This window comes from Caretta caretta, chromosome 2 (genome assembly GCF_965140235.1).
Source record: "Caretta caretta isolate rCarCar2 chromosome 2, rCarCar1.hap1, whole genome shotgun sequence".
Lineage (NCBI taxonomy): Eukaryota > Metazoa > Chordata > Testudines > Cheloniidae > Caretta > Caretta caretta.
The window spans coordinates 77600091-77618650 of NC_134207.1; positions in this window are offsets into that span (position 1 = coordinate 77600091).

Genomic DNA, 18560 nt, shown 5'->3' on the forward strand with positions numbered 1-18560 from the left:
ATTACTTGGTCAAGATTATGGTTGTGAAATCTCCATCAGTGGAGATTTTTAAGAGTAGGTTAGGCAAACACCTGTCAGGGATGATCTAGATAATATTTAGTCCTGCCATGAGTACAGGGGACTGGACTAGATGATTTCCCAAGGTCCCTTCCAGTCCTACGATTCTATGATTATGTCCCAGGGATTTAATCCATACTTAGGAACTGTGTATCATGAAGCCATAACTCCTTTCCTGCTACCACTGCTGCAGGGCGATAATATATTACCCAAGGCTTTTAAAAGTGATTTGACCTATCTCTAAAATGAAGTTCCTTCCATCTAGCACATAGAAGAGAAACACACACACACACACACACACAAAGACACACGTATATTACACTGTCTAGGCAGAACAATGTCCTAACACAGGAGACAATGGTGAATCCCTCTCCATGAGCAGGAACCCCAGCTATGCGCAAAGCTATCCAGTTCCCTTCCATTTCTGGACCATTGCCTCCCTCAACTCACTCTCTAAGCTTTGCAAATGGAGAAGAAAACTCTTTCTAGGCTTCTGGAAAGAGGTTACTGCCTTTCTGTTTTCTTCAGACTTTTGTGGCAGCTGTAGAAGCTTTGGAGCTCTGTTTAAAATATAAATTAAAAAAAAAATTCAACAAAAAACCCAAAAGCTTCAAGCCTACAATGCTTACGGCAACAACAGTAACCTCTGTGGACCAAAGAATATACATTTTCCTTCCAACATCAATTATAACTTAAATTCACTATACTGGCTCAGACCAAATTCTACCTCTTTCCGTGGTAATGTATGATTATCTTAAGGTTTTGCTACTTCACACACCCCTCTGGAGTTCTGCCACAATAGGCAGAGGACAAGCAGACATATATACTGCCCTAGGTCTATACATGTAAGCAGCAAGATCTAGGGCAGGATCTGTCTTGCAGATCTGAACATTCACAACTTTATGAGAATAGCAAAGTATATTATTGGATCATTTCTTTTACATGGGAGCCCATAATAAATCTCAAATGTTTAACTTGCTGGACTTTCCACAGATCTTAAAGGGAAAATGTGGCCAGCGAATGCATGTCTAAACTCACAGAAGTTCAAGGGAACAACTTCACTGTATTTGTATGACTATAGATTTTTAATTGAAATGATTGCAGTGCCTAAATATGCAGGTGTGGTAGGTGATCACAGTTGTTAGCCAGACTTATTAAATTCACTGCACAAATGTATATAAGCATTCAGAGCATGGAACACAAATCCCCATTTGTTTTAAAACAATTTTCTGCTCCTTTTGAAAAGAATGCAGTTAAAAGCCCTGAGAGAGCCAATTAACCTGCACTCTGTGAACAAGGATGGGTGGATGGGCAGGTGTTCAGTGCAGGAATGGTAATCAGCTGCATTTTCAGAAGGCACCTGATCTGAGAAGGGTTGCACCTTCGATGTGGCACTGATTCCAGGCAGCCATGATGGCTGACTTACTCCATGCTTTGGACAATAGCTGAGGGAAGATGTCATCTCCCTTTATGTTGATGATTTAAAGAAGCAAGGCACTTTTGCGATTGGGTTCTGTTTACATACGCTCTGCCCAGTAGCACATATGTACTGTATCAGTAATAAATGTAAGTGTTACTATGGTACTTCATACATGTGCACTGAGCCATTTGTGAGATTACCAGTAAGCAATTAGCAAGGCTGGTTTCCATGATATGTCCCCCTCCTCCACCTGTCTGTACATCTGTTTTGGAGGAGACTGCCTGGCCCCTCCTCTGAGCCCGACTGGCTCTCTGGCTTCCCACCTCTCACTGCCTGTCTGGTGAAAGAGGGGCACACCTTCTTCCTAACTGTCTCTGTGGGATTGGGCAGAACTCTAACTACAGGTTTAGTCCAGAAGAGGACATGTCTCCACAAATGCCTCCTGAGTTGGTGGGAAAGGTTACTAGTCCCCTAACTGCCTCTCTTGTTTTGGGGAGAAAGAAAGAAACACCCAGCTCATTCCATTTGAATCCACTGTACTGCAGCACCAAGATGGCTCCTACGGCTCAGTCTATGTCATTGCTTGGAGGGGGTTAGTATTAGAGCACTGGCGCAAACAGTTGTGTTAATCTGTTATCCTCACCGCGGCTCAGTGAGCACGAGTAGAGTACCATGGCGGCAGCAATGAGCCTTGATGTCCGTGTACTACCGGGAATAAAATCCCTTCTTTTAAATGTAGTGCCTGCTAGGTAGTTGGACAGCAACCAAGGCATTGCATGCAGTTTCTTGCCTAATCTGGCGGTGCTCGCTCAGTTACTGTTGTGTGAATTGTTGGACTAAAACCACAAAAATATTCTAAGTTTTTATAGAAGGCCTCTCCCAATCTAATTTCTTTTGTGCCATCAAACTGAAGCCACAAAGAAAGAGTGTGAAAGTAGTTTCAAAGCACTACATATTTTACCATCTTCAGACAGACTCTTCCCATCTCTCTCTCTTTCTCTCTCTCACACACACACCTTTTCATTTCTCTATGATATTTAGCACTCTTTATATATCAAACCCACCCATCAGGTAGTAGGTGGGTGACAGGGACTCTGTTTTGCTTTAAGTTCCCAGTAGATTAATATGACATATTATAGGCTAATCCTCCAGGGATAACTGCTTTCAAATGCCCCCACCCTGCAACCCTCACATCTGGAGAATAGCCAAGGACAGGTTTCCTGTGCTATGCATCTACGAGAGAAGAAAAGTAAATGCTTTTCTTTAGTTTTGTCTGTTTCTGTGCTCTCTTTTTTAAATGAAGAGTATGCTGTTTAAATGCAGCTATAACCAATATCTGTCTGTTGATCTGAGGATAAAAGCTGCTGCTTACATACTCCTAGGATTGAATAACCCACCCTTAGGAAGTATGATGAGACAGGCCAGGATAACTGGCATTCAGAGAACCAAAGTCAGTAGAAACATACTCAAGTGGAGCTGCATTCTCTATCCAGAAGAATGAGCTGCCATAAAGTGAACCCTCCAAACTTAGGGATGTCAAGGCTGCAGGGGCAAGTGAAAGAATCCATGCTAAACAGAGGCGTTAAGAGTAGACACCAAGATAAGACCCCAGAAGCTACTGTAAACCAACACTGATGCTTTGGAGGATCAGCAAAACCCTGCCCACAAGTTCTCAGATGACCAGCCTGATTACCTGCTGGCAGAAATGTTATTGTAATGAAAAGTTTCTAAAACCAGAGAGCTCAAAAATCTTTTCATTTATATTTTTATTTACTTTCCTACTGCTGGCCAATTAGTTGAGCTTGTCTAACACTTGTTCTGTCAGTGATAGATATGTTATGTCATTCAATTGGATAGTCAATACTATTATTTCAATTTACATGTGTATTATTTGACTAGGTAAAATGAATAGTCTAAAATGAGACTAAAATGAAGCAGAATATTTTACATTGATGAAGTCTGACAAAACACAATTGTCTCTTCTATAATGCAGGCTGCTGAAGATCACATTGGCCTCCCACAGAATGGTGGTGTCTCCTCACTGACTTACACAGCAAGATGGAGCAGCTGCCTGGTATGGATGGCTACTGTGCATCTCTTTTGTCCAAGACTCCACCTTCCTCTGGAAGGACAGTTCCATGATGGATAAATATGGAGTACTACTAGAGGCAGAGATTACTGCTGCTTCATAGGATATCTGACCTTCTTCCATTCCCTCTGGGTCCAGTTGGTTTTCCTCCATTCCCTTGGGTATGAGTACTTTTTCTATTCTATCCTCCTAGGCTTTCTCAGATCTACCTGAACATCCTGCCAGCATCCCAGAAGGAATCATCCTTTCAGAGACTTCCAGACTCTCTGATGCAGCTGAAGTTCTTTTCACTGAATAATTGACTGTGGGATTTCTTACACTCCTAAATGTACCAGGCCAATATTGGTCACTTAACCACTGGCTGGAGTAGTTACAGGGTTACAGTGGTCTTTTGGAATGATGCACCCTGTCCTCCCTCCTGCAGAAGGGCCCCTCTGTGGGCCAGTATGAAGATGAGATGGGGCTCACCTCTTCCTTGTTCTGCTCCATTCCATTTGGTGTATGGTGCACTGTTGCGGTGCCCTGAGGAAGCAGACGGTAAGTTCCCAGGTGTGCATGGACTGCAAATGTGATAGGTCCTTGCATTGGTCGCAAAGAGGAGGAGGCTCACCATGTGTTGCCCCAGTGCACCTGTGTAAGCATCTGCCACAGTCTGGCCCAGAGACATCAGAGACAAGCTCTTGGAGAATACTTAGATTGGGTTGGGTGATTATTTCAAGCCTATTTAGTAGGAAGCAATTACTGGGACTACATATGGAAACCAAGAATTTGTGCAAGCAAATGGCCATTTTAGGTATTTAATTACACTTCTACAAACATACAATTTGTACTTACAATTGTTCACACATCATTATGCACATAATTGTGTTCACATTATTTATGTATGATCATAACCCTTTGAAAATCAGGCCATTTGTGTTTGGGTCTTTGTACTTTGAATTTTCAAGATTCTAATAATCTTCTAATTACACTTGATTGTGGTGGAGAGAAACTTATCTTCTCCCTGCAAAGTTTCTATTTCTATTACTATTCATTTTATTTAAAGCTTCTTCTGACATCTGTCTTAAAATCTTTGTTCCTTGTGGTGTATCTGAAAATATATTTATATTTTCTAGGGACTTAAGTCCTTTTCATCATTACATCTGGATCAAAGTTGGTTGGACATCTTCAAAGGTCTTGAGATAAGACCTTTTTTATAGACAAGAGACCTGGGAACTTTTTGGAATAAAGACCTTAGTGACATTACCTCATGTCAATTTACAAAGACTGTTGATTATTCACAAAACAATTGTCACTATTCCTTTCAAATAAAATATTTCATATTTAATTATTATATAATGTATTGCTAATTTATTAATTAATTGAAAAATTACCTGTCCTTAAAATAAAAGATAACCATATGTATTCTCTCTTGCCACTTCTTTTCCATCCCAGGAGTTGAATAAATTTACTAGTATAGTGGAGACACTTCAACATTACAGTTTGATTAATGGGTCTTTTTCTGTTATGGGTTGTCCCATGTAACACTGAATCACAGAAGAAAAATAGAGATAGAAAAGACGCATTGCGGCATCTAGGCCATTCCCTACCAGAAAAGGCTGGTTCTAAATGCTATGGCAAGATCCTCAGCAAGTGTAAAATGTCATAGCTCTACAGAAGTCAATGGAACTACAAAAATGTATGCCAGATGAGTGGCTTGTCCTGTATATTTTAATCAAGAAGAAATGTTCTAAAAACAGTGTACTGCATTTAATGTACATTATGTATTATACTATTTCTGTAATTTATTTGCATGTCATATGACAAGTATAAAAATCTAAAGTAATTTTCACTTTATTCAAAGTATATATTATTCCATTTATTATGCTCTCACTTATTGGTCTTGTTCTTGATGTATTTTAACTAAGGAAACTGCCTTTGGGAAAACGTTTTCTTAAACCACTAGTCTCATATTATTTTCTTTATGTTTGTATGATATTTTGGACAAAATAGCTTCACTCCTCAGCCAGAAGAAAGCTAAAAATGAGCCCTTTCCTGTCACCTATGTGCCTTTAATATACTGGACAAAGTAGGGGCAACACAGAGTGAGAAGGTTCCAGCAGAAGCTTAGGAAGGCACAATCCCTCCCTAGTTGCCTTCCGCATGTCTCCCCTCTCATTTGGTGCAATGTGTGTATCACAAACCCACACTCCCACAAGCTATTGTTGTGTCTGGTGGCTAGACACTAAGACTTAGACAACTAGCAGTTACCCACCACTTGACTGAATTTACATGATATTTGGGCTTGGCAGAATTTAATTTTTTTTTATAATTTTGACAGATTATATCAACATTTATTTTTAAGCTTTTTTTCTATTTTTATCTATTAAAATTGTCATAGTTTTGGGAAATTATGAGGGGATTAGACAATAATAATTTAATGACAGACATTGAGATTCAAAAACTTAAAGCTTTATAACCATTAAGGTAGAAAATATTAACATCAAAAGTCAAAAATATGCAAATTAAATATCCCCAAATCCAACTTTAAAGTTATCAAGGAGCCATTTTTAAAAAACGTTGCCTATCTATAAATTTCAATTGTTATTGATGGAAATATTTTAGTCTGTTTCTGTTTATATGGTGAAATCAACATTTACCAATAAAAATCTAATCCTTCCCAGCCTAATTATATTCATCTCCCTCTCTTTCTCATGCTTCCCAACTCCCATTGCTGTCAAACATTGAAATTGGACTTTGAGAATGAGTTGGTTGCTTTTCTGCTAATAATAAACAGAAAAAACTGGCAGCAGCCCAAATATCCATCTTCCAATGTGTGTGAAACAAACCCAAACATTTTGAAAGGTCAAGATAAGTTCAGACAGAGATGCGGATAAATGCCCAAATTTTATTATCAAAATTTATTGGTAATTTAGAAAATCCTCACCTAGACTCCCTTTGACTCAGTGACTATAATATACACAATGAAGCTGTATAAAAACAAACAAAGACTAGAAAACAGAAAATGTCCTTTTTATTGTTAAATATAAATGGATGAATCAAGAGAAAGAATTGTCAGTTCATTAGTTAGTTACCAGCTGCCAGTTTCTCAAGGATATGATAGCACGCATACAATTATTCTGCAAACAGCATAAATGAATGAAAGCAATGAGAACTCAGAGGTGTAGCTTTACAGTACACTGAGTATTGAGTCACACCCAAGAAAACATGCAGCCGCCTTGGAAACCGATAAACAGTTTCTGTACTTCACACACACAAAGTGATAACCCAGAGTAGCCGCCAGGACGCTTCTCTGACTATTGCAGTAGCATGCGTGGAAACCGAAAATCTGACAAAGTGATTTCAAAATTACCTTGTACAAACCATAAGAACATTTCTGTCAAGCACTAAGATTCGTTTGGTAGTTCAGTAAAATTACACATCTAGTTAGGAACCCATCCCCATTGGTCCTCCATGCAGTCCCCCATGAAGTCTAAGAATACGCAGATCAATAATCGCTTTACCCTAACTCCTCTGAACTGTGGTTCTGTGCGTAATATTGTGCTTATCTTTCATTAGTCAGAGGAAAGCTGTTGGGGCAGAGAACCTCTCATTATATAGACTTCATAGATTTATAGATTCTATGGCCAGAAGGGACCATTGTGATCATCTACTCTGACCTCTTGCATAATACAGGCCATAGAACTTCCCTCAACTAATTCCTCCTTGACATTCTTGATAAACATCTCATCTTGATTTAAAAATTGCCAGTGGAAGAGAATCCTGCCTTTGATGCTGACATTTCCTAGGTGATAGCACTCACTTGGTACCAGTTGACTGCTCAGAGCATAGATTGTAAAGCACTGTGTAAAGAATAATGACAAACAACATATAATAAAACTTTCAGGGGAAGCATTACTAAAGGGTGTCCCAGAAGAGAATACATCTGTTTTCTTCAAGTGAGACACTTTTCTGCCATAAAATTAATGCAGGCGCAACTGGCAAAAATAGAGGTTGAATTATTCTGATGGTCAAGAAGTGTTTAAAGAAAAAATAAAGAAGATGCTGAATATAGTTAGGGGTCAAGCCTGGGAATGAGGGTATTTTGAAATAACATTAAAAGACAGATGTGAACTACCATTGCTAGTAATATTATTGCTTCTTTTGTAGAACAGAAGTTCTCAAGCTGGGGGGGCGTGGAATATCTTCTGGGGGAGAGCATGAGAAGCAGCTGCCCAGCTCTGAAGGCAGAGTGGCAACTGCTGGCCAGGTGCCCAGCTCTAAAGGCAGTGCTGTCACCACCACCAGCGTAGAAGTAAGGGTGACATGGTTTGATACAGCCACCCTTATTTCTGCGCTGCTGATGGTGCTGCTTTCAGAGCAGGGCACTCGGCCAGCAGCTGCTGTTCTCCAACCACCCAGCCTTGAAGGCAAAGTGGTATACATACCAGTATATGTACTTGGATGGCAGAATGAGAGGGGGTTTAAACTACTTCATATTCAAAGAAGGGGGGTGTGATCAAATAAGTTTGAGAACCACTAGTAGAGAAAACATACAGTTTATAAAATAATCAAATCTCCCTTTTCTAAACAGCTGCCAGAAAAGCTAAAAGAAAGGTAGTGTCTCAAACTGACACTACTGGTATAACAGGATTTAGGAAACAGCCGAGGGAGAAAGTGACATATCTATATGGTAGTAGTGAGCATAGTTCTCCTCCCTGTATGGAGAGAGTTAAGAAAGCAAAAGGAAGCCAGTCAACTTTTCAAATGCCTACATTTGCAATCATATTTCTCTTAGCTGTATTAAGCATATTCCAAACACATGGATTTACAGTTGAAGTAGCTCTTTTATTTGTCCTCATCAGCTGGGAAGATGGATATATCGTGTACAAAGGATCAGTTTCCTTTTTTAAAAAAACACCTGAAAAAGGAAACCATTTCCATCCCATCCCACTGAATACAAAGGGGCGGGGATGGAGGGCTCCTGACCTAGTCTTTAGAAATGATGGAGGAGCATCTTACCCTCATAAAATGTATACAGGTGAGAGCATGTGCACAGCAAGTGCTTGTAAGGCCATTTTGAAAGCTTTCCACAATTTGGAAGGGGAGGAGGAAAGAGTTTTGGGCAGAGGAACAAGAAGAACTAAAAACCATCCAAACAACCAAAAAAAGAAAACAAAATCATCATCAGGAACGAGGACATGGATAGCTGCATAGCAGCAACAGTGAGTGTCCAGCCACCACCATGAGTGGTTCCTGAAGCGTGGTATGTTCTTGGTCATTCAGCTGTGTGCTTGGAACTCCATCACGCAGTGAGAAGGGGAATGAATGATCAGTTCAAGCAGGTGCATAGTGCTACCCAAAGGTCAGGTGGCACCCAAAGGTATACACTGTTAAAGAGAGGGTATCTTGGGTCACCAGAGAATGGCAACACAAAGTGAAGGGGGGCAAGCAGTAATTGTGGCAACAGAGGAAGAATGAGGGGGGTCACAGTAGAAGGTAGATGGAGTGGATGAGGACCTATATCCTGCCTTTGATGCCAACATCTCCCATGTGACAGCAGTACTTGGCTCTAATAGATTGCTCAGACCATAAGGGAGCAGGAATTTGAGCATAGAGAGAAGGTAACTGAGGAGGACATATGAGTGTTGGTGGTGTAGAAACAAATGCTAGAAGTAGGCCAGAATGTGCTGTGACAGCATTGGGACACCATGCAGGAGGACACTGCAGTGGCTGTGGTGAGGATACGTTGATCCTGCAACCTTCTTCTGCACTTGTTGCTTTGCTGGATCCAACTGGTGCTCTTGCCTCAGCACAGGCATATCAGGTAAATTACACAGGGTTGATCAGTGGTATCCTGAAAAATTCTCTCAAATCCCATGATTTCATTCTCACCTTCTATTTACCACATGCTGTACCCTGGTCTTCCACTGCTCGTGGTTGTTTGCATGCACCAGTACAGGCAGCAATATGGATATGTCCAGTATTCGTATTAGTCACTGCCACCTTTTATTAATCTAATAGTACCAACTTCTTCCCCTCAATCCGCTTTTCTTTGCAATGCTCTGGGAGTCTGATGTCAGCAACATACTATGGTAAACACCTCTTCTCTGCTCACTATCACCACTGCCCTAGGTTGCTATACAGGACTTTAAAGCCACAAGGGACCATTATAATAATCTAGTCTGACTTCCTGCATAAAACAGGCCATAGCTTCTGTTTCAGCTACAGTTATCTTTTAGAAAGACATCCAGTCTTGATGTAAAAGACTTCAACTGATGTCAGCTTGAACACATCCTCTGGTAAGTTGTTTAATATGAGTTACCCTCCCTGTTAAAAATTTGCATCATGGTTCCCATTTGAATTTGTCTAGCTTCCTCTTCCAATCATTGCCTCTTGTTATGTCTTCATCTGCGAGATTAAAGAGCCTGTAATATCAAATACTTTCTATTTGTGTGTCATAAATATAAAGGGAAGGGTAAACACCTTTAAAATCCCTCCTGGCCAAAGGAAAAACCCTTTCACCTGTAAAGGGTTAAGAAGCGAGGATAACCTCGCTGGCACTTGACCAAAATGACCAATGAGGAGACAAGATACTTTCAAAGCTGGAGGGGGGGAGAAACAAAAGTTCTCTCTGTCTGTGTGATGCTTTTGCTGGGAACAGAAAAGGAATGGAGTCTTAGAAATTAGTAAGCAATCTAGTTAGATATGCGTTAGATTCTGTTTTGTTTAAATGGCTGATAAAATAAGTTGTGCTGAATGGAATGTATATTCCTGTTTTTGTGTCTTTTTGTAACTTAAGGTTTTGCCTAGAGAGATTCTCTATGTTTTGAATTTGATTACCTGGTAAGGTATTTACCATCCTGATTTTACAGAGGTGATTCTTTTACTTTTTCTTCAATTAAAATTCTTCTTTTAAGAACCTGATTGCTTTTTCATTGTTCTTAAGATCCAAGGGTTTCGGTCTTTGTTCACCTATGCAAATTGGTGAGGATTTTTATCAAGCCTTCCCCAGAAAAGGGGGTGTAGGGTTTGGGAGAATTTGGGGGGGGGGGCCAAAGATGTTTCCAAGCGGACTCTTTCCCTGTTATATATTTGTTAGATACTTGGTGGTGGCAGCAATAAAGTCCAAGGGCAAAAGGTAAAATAGTTTGTACCTTGGGGAAGTTTTAACCTAAGCTGGTAAAAATAAGCTTAGGGGGTTTTTCATGCAGGTCCCCACATCTGTACCCTAGAGTTCAGAGTGGGGAAGGAACCTTGACATGGTGGCAAAGCGGTAGGATTAACTTGAAATCATTTTGAGATCAAGTTGAGATTTTTTGAACAAGAAGCACAGATTTTAAAAAGGAAATTTTTTTTCCTTTGGGCTGCTGGAAAGCCGGTTTTCAGCTGAAAGCAGTTAGAGGTTTTTTTTGTCTCTGCTTGGGGGCCAGAGCAGAGACAAAAGGGAATTGTCTTTTGTGAGCTGGAGTTTTCTCTACCTAAAGGCAGGGTAGTTAACCTCCTGCAGGGAAATTCACAAGTCTTCACAGACCTGAAGAAGTTTTTTTTTTTTTACCTAAGAGCAACTAGATGGGTTTTCTGTCTATTTGCCTGGAGACAAAGGTGTTAGCGTTTTTTTAAAGGATTTTTCTGTAGGCTGACAATCACTATCAGAGAACATAGATATCCGGTTACAGCACAGCAAAATTTTACAAGCCAAGTTCTTTGTTTGTTTTATTTCTAACTCTCAGGTGTAAAGTTAGTTAAAAACAGAGAGGCAAACATGACAGAGCCCAAAGCAGAAACAGCCAAAGAGGCTGCCCACAGGAGAGCTATGGACACAAAGGAAAAAGAAATGGAGGAAAAGGAAAAACCCAAGAGGCTGCCCACAGGACAGCTATGGAGACAAAGGAAAAAGAATGGAAGCATGCTGAGGAGGAAAGGGAGGCTGCCCACAGGAGAGCTATGGTGGAAAGGGAAAAAGAAATGAAGCATACACTGGAGATGGAGAAGGCAAAGGCTCAGCAGAATAGCAATTCTTCTCCAGGTACCGCTTCACATCCCAGGAAGTTCCCCACCTACAAGGCAGGCGATGATACCGAGGCCTTCTTAGAAAACTTCGAAAGGGTCTGCCTTGGGTACAGCATCTCTACAGACCAATACATGGTAGAGCTGAGGCCGCAGCTCAGTGGACCCTTAGCTGAGGTGGCGGCTGAAATGCCTAAGGAACACATGAACAAGTATGAACTGTTTAAAACCAAGGCAAGAGTCAGAATGGGGCTAACACCCGAGCATTCCCGTCTGTGGTTCAGAGCCCTAAAGTGGAAACCAGACATGTCATTTACCCGACATGCCTACCACATTGTGAAACTTTGGGATGCCTGGATATCAGGAGCAAGTGTTAAATCTCCAGAAGATTTGCCCTTCCTAATGCAAATGGAGCAGTTCTTAGAGAGTGTTCCTGAGGAAATAGAAAGATACATCCTAGATGGGAAGCCCAAAACTGTAATTGAGGTGGGGGAGATTGGAGCCAAATGGGTGGAGGTGGCAGAAAAGAAAAAAACTGGTCGCAGTTGGAGCGGATACCAGAAGAGACAACCTCAGACCACACCCTACTACCAGGGGCAGCCCAAGGCCCCAACTACCCCCCAAGGAACCCTCCAGACACCATTGTCCCGCCACACCGTTCTCCAGCAACCCACCTCGCCCCAGTGACCCGTCAGCTGGATGATGTTTTAAATGTAACAAGCCGGAGCATGTAAACGCCAATTGCCCCAAGAACCCCAACAGATTACAGTTCATTGCACTGGAATCACACCAGAGGTCCTCAGGCCCAGATGCCTCTCAGATACCCTCGAAGCGGAGGGAAACTGTGAGTGTGGGCAGGAAGAAGGTCACTGCGTGGAGGGACACCGGAGCACAAGTGTCGGCTATCCATGCTTCCTTAGTGGACCCAAATTTAATCGACCCAGAGATCCAAGTGACAATTCAACCCTTCAAGTCCAACTCTTTCAATTTGCCTACAGCCAAGTTGCCTGTCCAGTACAAGGGCTAGTCAGGAACGTGGACTTTTGCAGTCTATGATGATTATCCTATTCCCATGCTGTTGGGGGAAGACTTGGCCAATCATGTGAAGCTAGCCAAGAGGGTGGGAAGGGTCACCCACAGCCAGGCTAAACAAGCTGTCACGCCTAGCTCTGTTCCAGAAACTTCTACCAGGACCTGGTCAGAGGTGATAGACCCGGACCCCAGACCAATGTCTGCAACAGCAGTAGTGGATCCAGTCCCAGAGACCCAGACAGAGCCAGTCCCAGAACTGGAACCGGCAGAACAACCAGCACCAGACCCATTGCCAGCACTGAATCCAGTACTTGCAACCCCAACACCAGAGGGCCCCACCAAACCTGAACTGGCAGCAGCCAATAACCCTACACCAGAGTCTCAGCCGGAGCCTGAACCCCAACATAGTGCACCAGCGGAGAGCGGTTCACAGTCAACAGAAACAGCCCCATCCCCTACATCGCTCCCAGAGGGACCAAGCCTCGGTCCACAATCCAATGAGGAACTGATGTCTCCAGCATCAAGGGAACAGTTCCAGACCGAACAGGAAACAGATGAAAGCCTCCAGAGAGCTTGGACGGCGGCACGGAGCAACCCACCGCCTCTCAGCTCTTCTAATCGATCCAGGTTTGTTGTAGAAAGAGGACTTTTATACAAGGAAACTCTTTCTGGTGGACACCAGAAAGACTGGCATCCTCAGAGACAGTTGGCAGTTCCAACTAAGTACCGGGCCAAACTCTTGAGCTTAGCCCACGATCATCCTAGTGGCCATGCTGGGGTGAAAAGGACCAAAGACCGTTTGGGGAGGTCATTCCACTGTGAGGGAATGGGCAAGGATATTTCTACCTATGTCCGGTCTTGTGAGGTATGCCAAAAAGTGGGAAAACCCCAAGACCAGGTCAAAGCCCCTCTCCAGTCACTCCCCATCACTGAAGTTCCATTTCAGTGAGTAGCTGTGGATATACTGGGTCCTCTTCCGAAAAAGACACCCAGAGGAAAGCAGTACAAACTGACTTTCATGGATTTTGCCACCCGATGGCTGGAAGCAGTAGCTCTAAGCAACACCAGGGCTAAAAGTATGTGCCAGGCACTAGCAGACATTTTTGCCAGGGTAGGTTGGCCCTCTGACATCCTCACAGATGCAGGAACTAATTTCCTGGCAGGAACTATGGAAAGCCTTTGGGAAGCTCATGGGGTGAATCACTTGGTTGCCACCCCTTACCATCGTCAAACAAATGGCCTGGTGGAGAAATTTAATGGGACTTTGGGGGCCATGATATGCAAATTCGTAAATGAGCACTCCAATGACTGGGACCTAGTGTTGCAGCGGTTGCTCTTTGCCTACAGAGCTGTACCACATCCCAGTTTAGGGTTTTCACCATTTGAACTTGTATATGACCGTGAGGTTAAGGGGCCATTACAGTTGGTGAAGCAGCAATGGGAGGGGTTTACACCTTGACCAGGAACTAACATTCTGGACTTTGTAACCAACCTACAAAACACCCTCCGAACCTCTTTAGCCCTTGCTAAAGAAAACCTAAAAGATGCTCAAAAAGAGCAAAAAGCCTGGTATGACAAACATGCCAGAGAGTGTTCCTTCAAAGTAGGAGACCAGGTCATAGTCTTAAAGGCGCTCCAGGCCCATAAAATGGAAACGTCATTGGAAGGGCCATTCACGGTTCAGGAGCACCTGTGAGCTATTACTTATCTCATAGCATTCCCCACTTCCAACCGAAAGCCTAAGGTGTACCATATTAATTCTCTAAAGCCCTTTTATTCCAGAGAATTAAAGGTTTGTCAGTTTACAGCCCAGGGAGGAGATGATGCTGAGTGGCCTGAAGGTGTCTACTACGAAGGGAAAAGTGCTGGTGGCGTGGAAGAGGTGAACCTCTCCATGACCCTTGGGCATATGCAGCGACAGCAGATCAAGGAGCTGTGCACTAGCTATGCGCCGACGTTCTCAGCCACTTCAGGACTGACTGAATGGGCATACCACTCCATTGACACAGGTAATGCTCACCCAATTAAAGTCCAACCTTACCGGGTGTCTCCTCAAGCTAAACCTGCTATAGAACGGGAGATCCAGGATATGCTACAGATGGGGGTAATCCGCCCCTCTGGCAGTGCATAGGCATCTTCAGTGCTTCTAGTTACCAAACCAGATGGGGAGATACGTTTTTGCGTGGACTACCGTAAGCTAAATGCTGTAACTCGCCCAGACAACTATCCAATGCCATGCACAGATGAACTATTAGAGAAACTGGGACGGGCCCAGTTCATCTCTACCTTGGACTTAACCAAGGGGTACTGGCAGGTACCGCTAGATGAATCCACCAAGGAAAGGTCAGCCTTCACCACACATAGACTCATAGATATTTAGGTCAGAAGGGACCATTATGATCATCTAGTCTGACCTCCTGCACAAAGCAGGCCACAGAATTTCACCCACCACTCCTGCAAAAAACCTCACACCTATATCTGTGCTATTGAAGTCCTCAAATTGTAGTTTAAAGACTTCAAAGAGCAGAGAATCCTCCAGCAAGTGACCCGTGCTCCATGCTACAGAGGAAGGCGAAAAACCTCCAGGGCCTCTTCCAATCTGCCCTGGAGGAAAATTCCTTCCCGACCCCAAATATGGCAATCAGCTAAACCCTGAGCATATGAGCAAGACTCATCAGCCAGATACTAAAGAAAATTCTTTCCTGGGTAACTCAGATCCCACCCCATCTAATATCCCATCACAGGCCATTGGGCCTATTTACCATGAATATTTAATTACCAAAACCATGTTATCCCATCATACCATCTCTTCCATAAACTTATCGAGTTTAATCTTAAAGCCAGATAGATCTTTTGCCCCCACTGCTTCCCTTGGAAGGCTATTCCAAAACTTCACTCCTCTGATGGTTAGAAACCTTTGTCTAATTTCTAGTCTAAATTTCCTGGTGGCCAGTTTATATCCATTTGTTCTTGTGTCCACATTGGTACTGAGCTTAAATAATTCCTTTCCCTCTCCGGTATTTATCCCTCTGATATATTTATAGAGAGCAATCATATCTCCCCTCAACCTTCTTTTAGTTAAGCTAAACAAGCCAAGCTCCTTGAGTCTCCTTTCATAAGACATGTCGGGCTGTATGAATTTAATGTACTCCCTTTCGGGCTGCAGAATGCACCCGCCACCTTCCAAAGACGTGTAGATGGTCTCCTAGCGGGATTAGGAGAATATGCAGTTGCCTACCTTGACGATGTGGCCATATTTTCGGATTCCTGGGCAGAACACCTGGAACATCTACAAAAAGTCTTTGAGCACATAAGGGAGGCAGGACTAACTGTTAAGGCTAAGAAGTGTCAAATAGGCGTAAACTGAGTGACTTATCTTGGACACCAGGTGGGTCAAGGAACTATCAAACCCCTACAGGCCAAAGCGGATGCTATCCAAAAGTGGCCTGTCCCAAAGTCAAAGAAACAGGTCCAATCCTTTTTAGGCTTGGCCGGATATTACAAGCAATTTGTACCGCAATACAGCCAAATCGCCGCCCCACTGACAGACCTAACCAAAAAGAAACAGCCAAATGCCATTCAGTGGACCAAAGAGTCTCAGAAGGCCTTTAACCAGCTTAAAGCGACACTCATGTCTGACCCTGTACTAAGGGCCACAGACTTTGACAAACCATGCCTAGTAACCACAGATGCGTCCAACCGTGGTGTGGGAGCAGTTTTAATGCAGGAAGGACCAGATCAAGAATTCCACCCTGTAGTGTTTCTCAGCAAGAAGCTGTCTGAAAGGGAAAGCAACTGGTCAGTCAGTGAAAAAGAATGTTACGCCATTGTCTAAGCTCTGGAAAAGCTATGCCCATATGTTTGGGGATGGCGTTTCCACCTACAAACTGACCATGCTGCGCTACAGTGGCTTCATACCACCACGGGAAATAACAAAAAACTTATTTGGTGGAGTTTAGCTCTCCAAGATTTTGATTTCGACATCCAACACATCTCAGGAGCTTCTAACAAAGTGGCTGATACACTCTCCCATAAAAGTTTCCCAGAATCAACTGGTTAAAATCATCCTTGAGATGTGGAAAATATTGTTAGTCTTTATATACTTGGTAGTATACTCAGAGGTGCATGTGTCTTATTAACTCTGTTTTCTCCTAGAGCTCCAGGAAGAAATCACAGCCAGCGTTTCACTCTATCTGTGATTTGGGGGGCATGTCATCCTGCCTCGCCAGAGGAAAAACCCTTTCACCTGTAAAGGGTTAAGAAGCTAGGATAACCTTGCTGGCACCTGACCAACATGACCAATGAGGAGACAAGATACTTTCAAAGCTGGACGGGGGGGAGAAACAAAGGTTCTCTCTGTCTGTGTGATGCTTTTGCCGGGAACAGAAAAGGAATGGAGTCTTAGAACTTAGTAAGTAATCTAGCTAGATATGTGTTAGATTCTGTTTTGTTTAAATGGCTGATAAAATAAGTTGTGCTGAATGGAATGTATATTCCTGTTTTTGTGTCTTTTTGTAACTTAAGGTTTTGCCTAGAGGGATTCTCTATGTTTTGAATTTGATTACCCTGTAAGGTATTTACCATCCTGATTTTACAGAGGTGATTCTTTTACTTTTTCTTCAATTAAAATTCTTCTTTTAAGAACCTGATTGCTTTTTCATTGTTCTTAAGATCCAAGGGTTTCAGTCTGTGTTCACCTATGTAAATTGGTGAGGATTTTTATCAAGCCTTCCCCAGAAAAGGGGGTGTAGGGTTTGGGAGGATTTTGCGGGGGAGGGGAGGGGAAGACGTTTCCAAGCGGACTCTTTCCCTGTTATATATTTGTTAGATGCTTGGTGGTGGCAGCAATAAAGTCCAAGGGCAAAAGGTAAAATAGTTTGTACCTTGGGGAAGTTTTAACCTAAGCTGGTAAAAAATAAGCTTAGGGGGTTTTTCATGCAGGTCCCCACATCTGTACCCTAGAGTTCAGAGTGGGGAAGGAACCTTGACATCGTGTAACTTACAGACTATGAAAAATACTTAGGCTCTCCTGCTCTTCAGGAACAACTGTCACCAGGGCAACACCATCGCTAATCAATCATCAAGATTTTTCTCAGAAGAAGAAAACCCCCAGCCACAAATCCTCTGCAAATGAATCCTTTTTTTGCTACCAATGACCTTCATAGTCTAGTGAACAGACAAGAGTGGTCACTGTCCCTCAGAATCAAAAGATCCCTCGCTAAGTAACAATGTTTCTTCTTTTCACATAAACTGAGTGCTAGACTGAAATTTCTGCATAGCTGATCACTATGTACGCATAGCAGGAGTGAAAGACTGTGTAATGATTAACTGTGCTGGTGGCACTCATGTTAGAAGGGTTCCTGTTCCCCTAGCATCAGCTGGAGCCTAAGCATGACTTGCTGGTAGGCGCTAACCTCTGTAAAGCTCCACTTCCTGTGACTACGTTGGCTATTCACTATGTGTGCTGCTGATACTCATCAGATCAGAGTGATTAATGTTGGCACAACAGGGGGATCTGTTAATCCATTAATCAAAGAGGAGACAAAGATAGGTGCCCACAAGTACATGCAACTACAATTACTTTTTGTGACTGTGACATGAAAAAGGGAGACCAGATTGTGAGAGGTCCTAAGAGGAGAGGAGGGGGCTGGAAGCCATGCAAAATGCCCTTATCCCCACAAAAGTAGTTGTTGGGAATGCTCACTCTTATTCCCCTTAGAAGGAAGTAACCAAAAAGGGAGCAAGGACAGGTGGGGAGGAGGTAGGGCCTTGACCCCACCACCCCTCTGTTCTGGTGCATGAATTGGGGCTGGCACCCTGGGAAGAGCAATCTGTTCTGACTATCTATGCAGTGAGCAGAATGAGGAAAGATACCACCTACTGAGGCACAATCTGTTTGGTGTTTCTCATGGGGCAGTGTGGTTGTGCACCAGCCCCTACGAAGGGCAGATAATAAATCTGGTGTGAAATCCT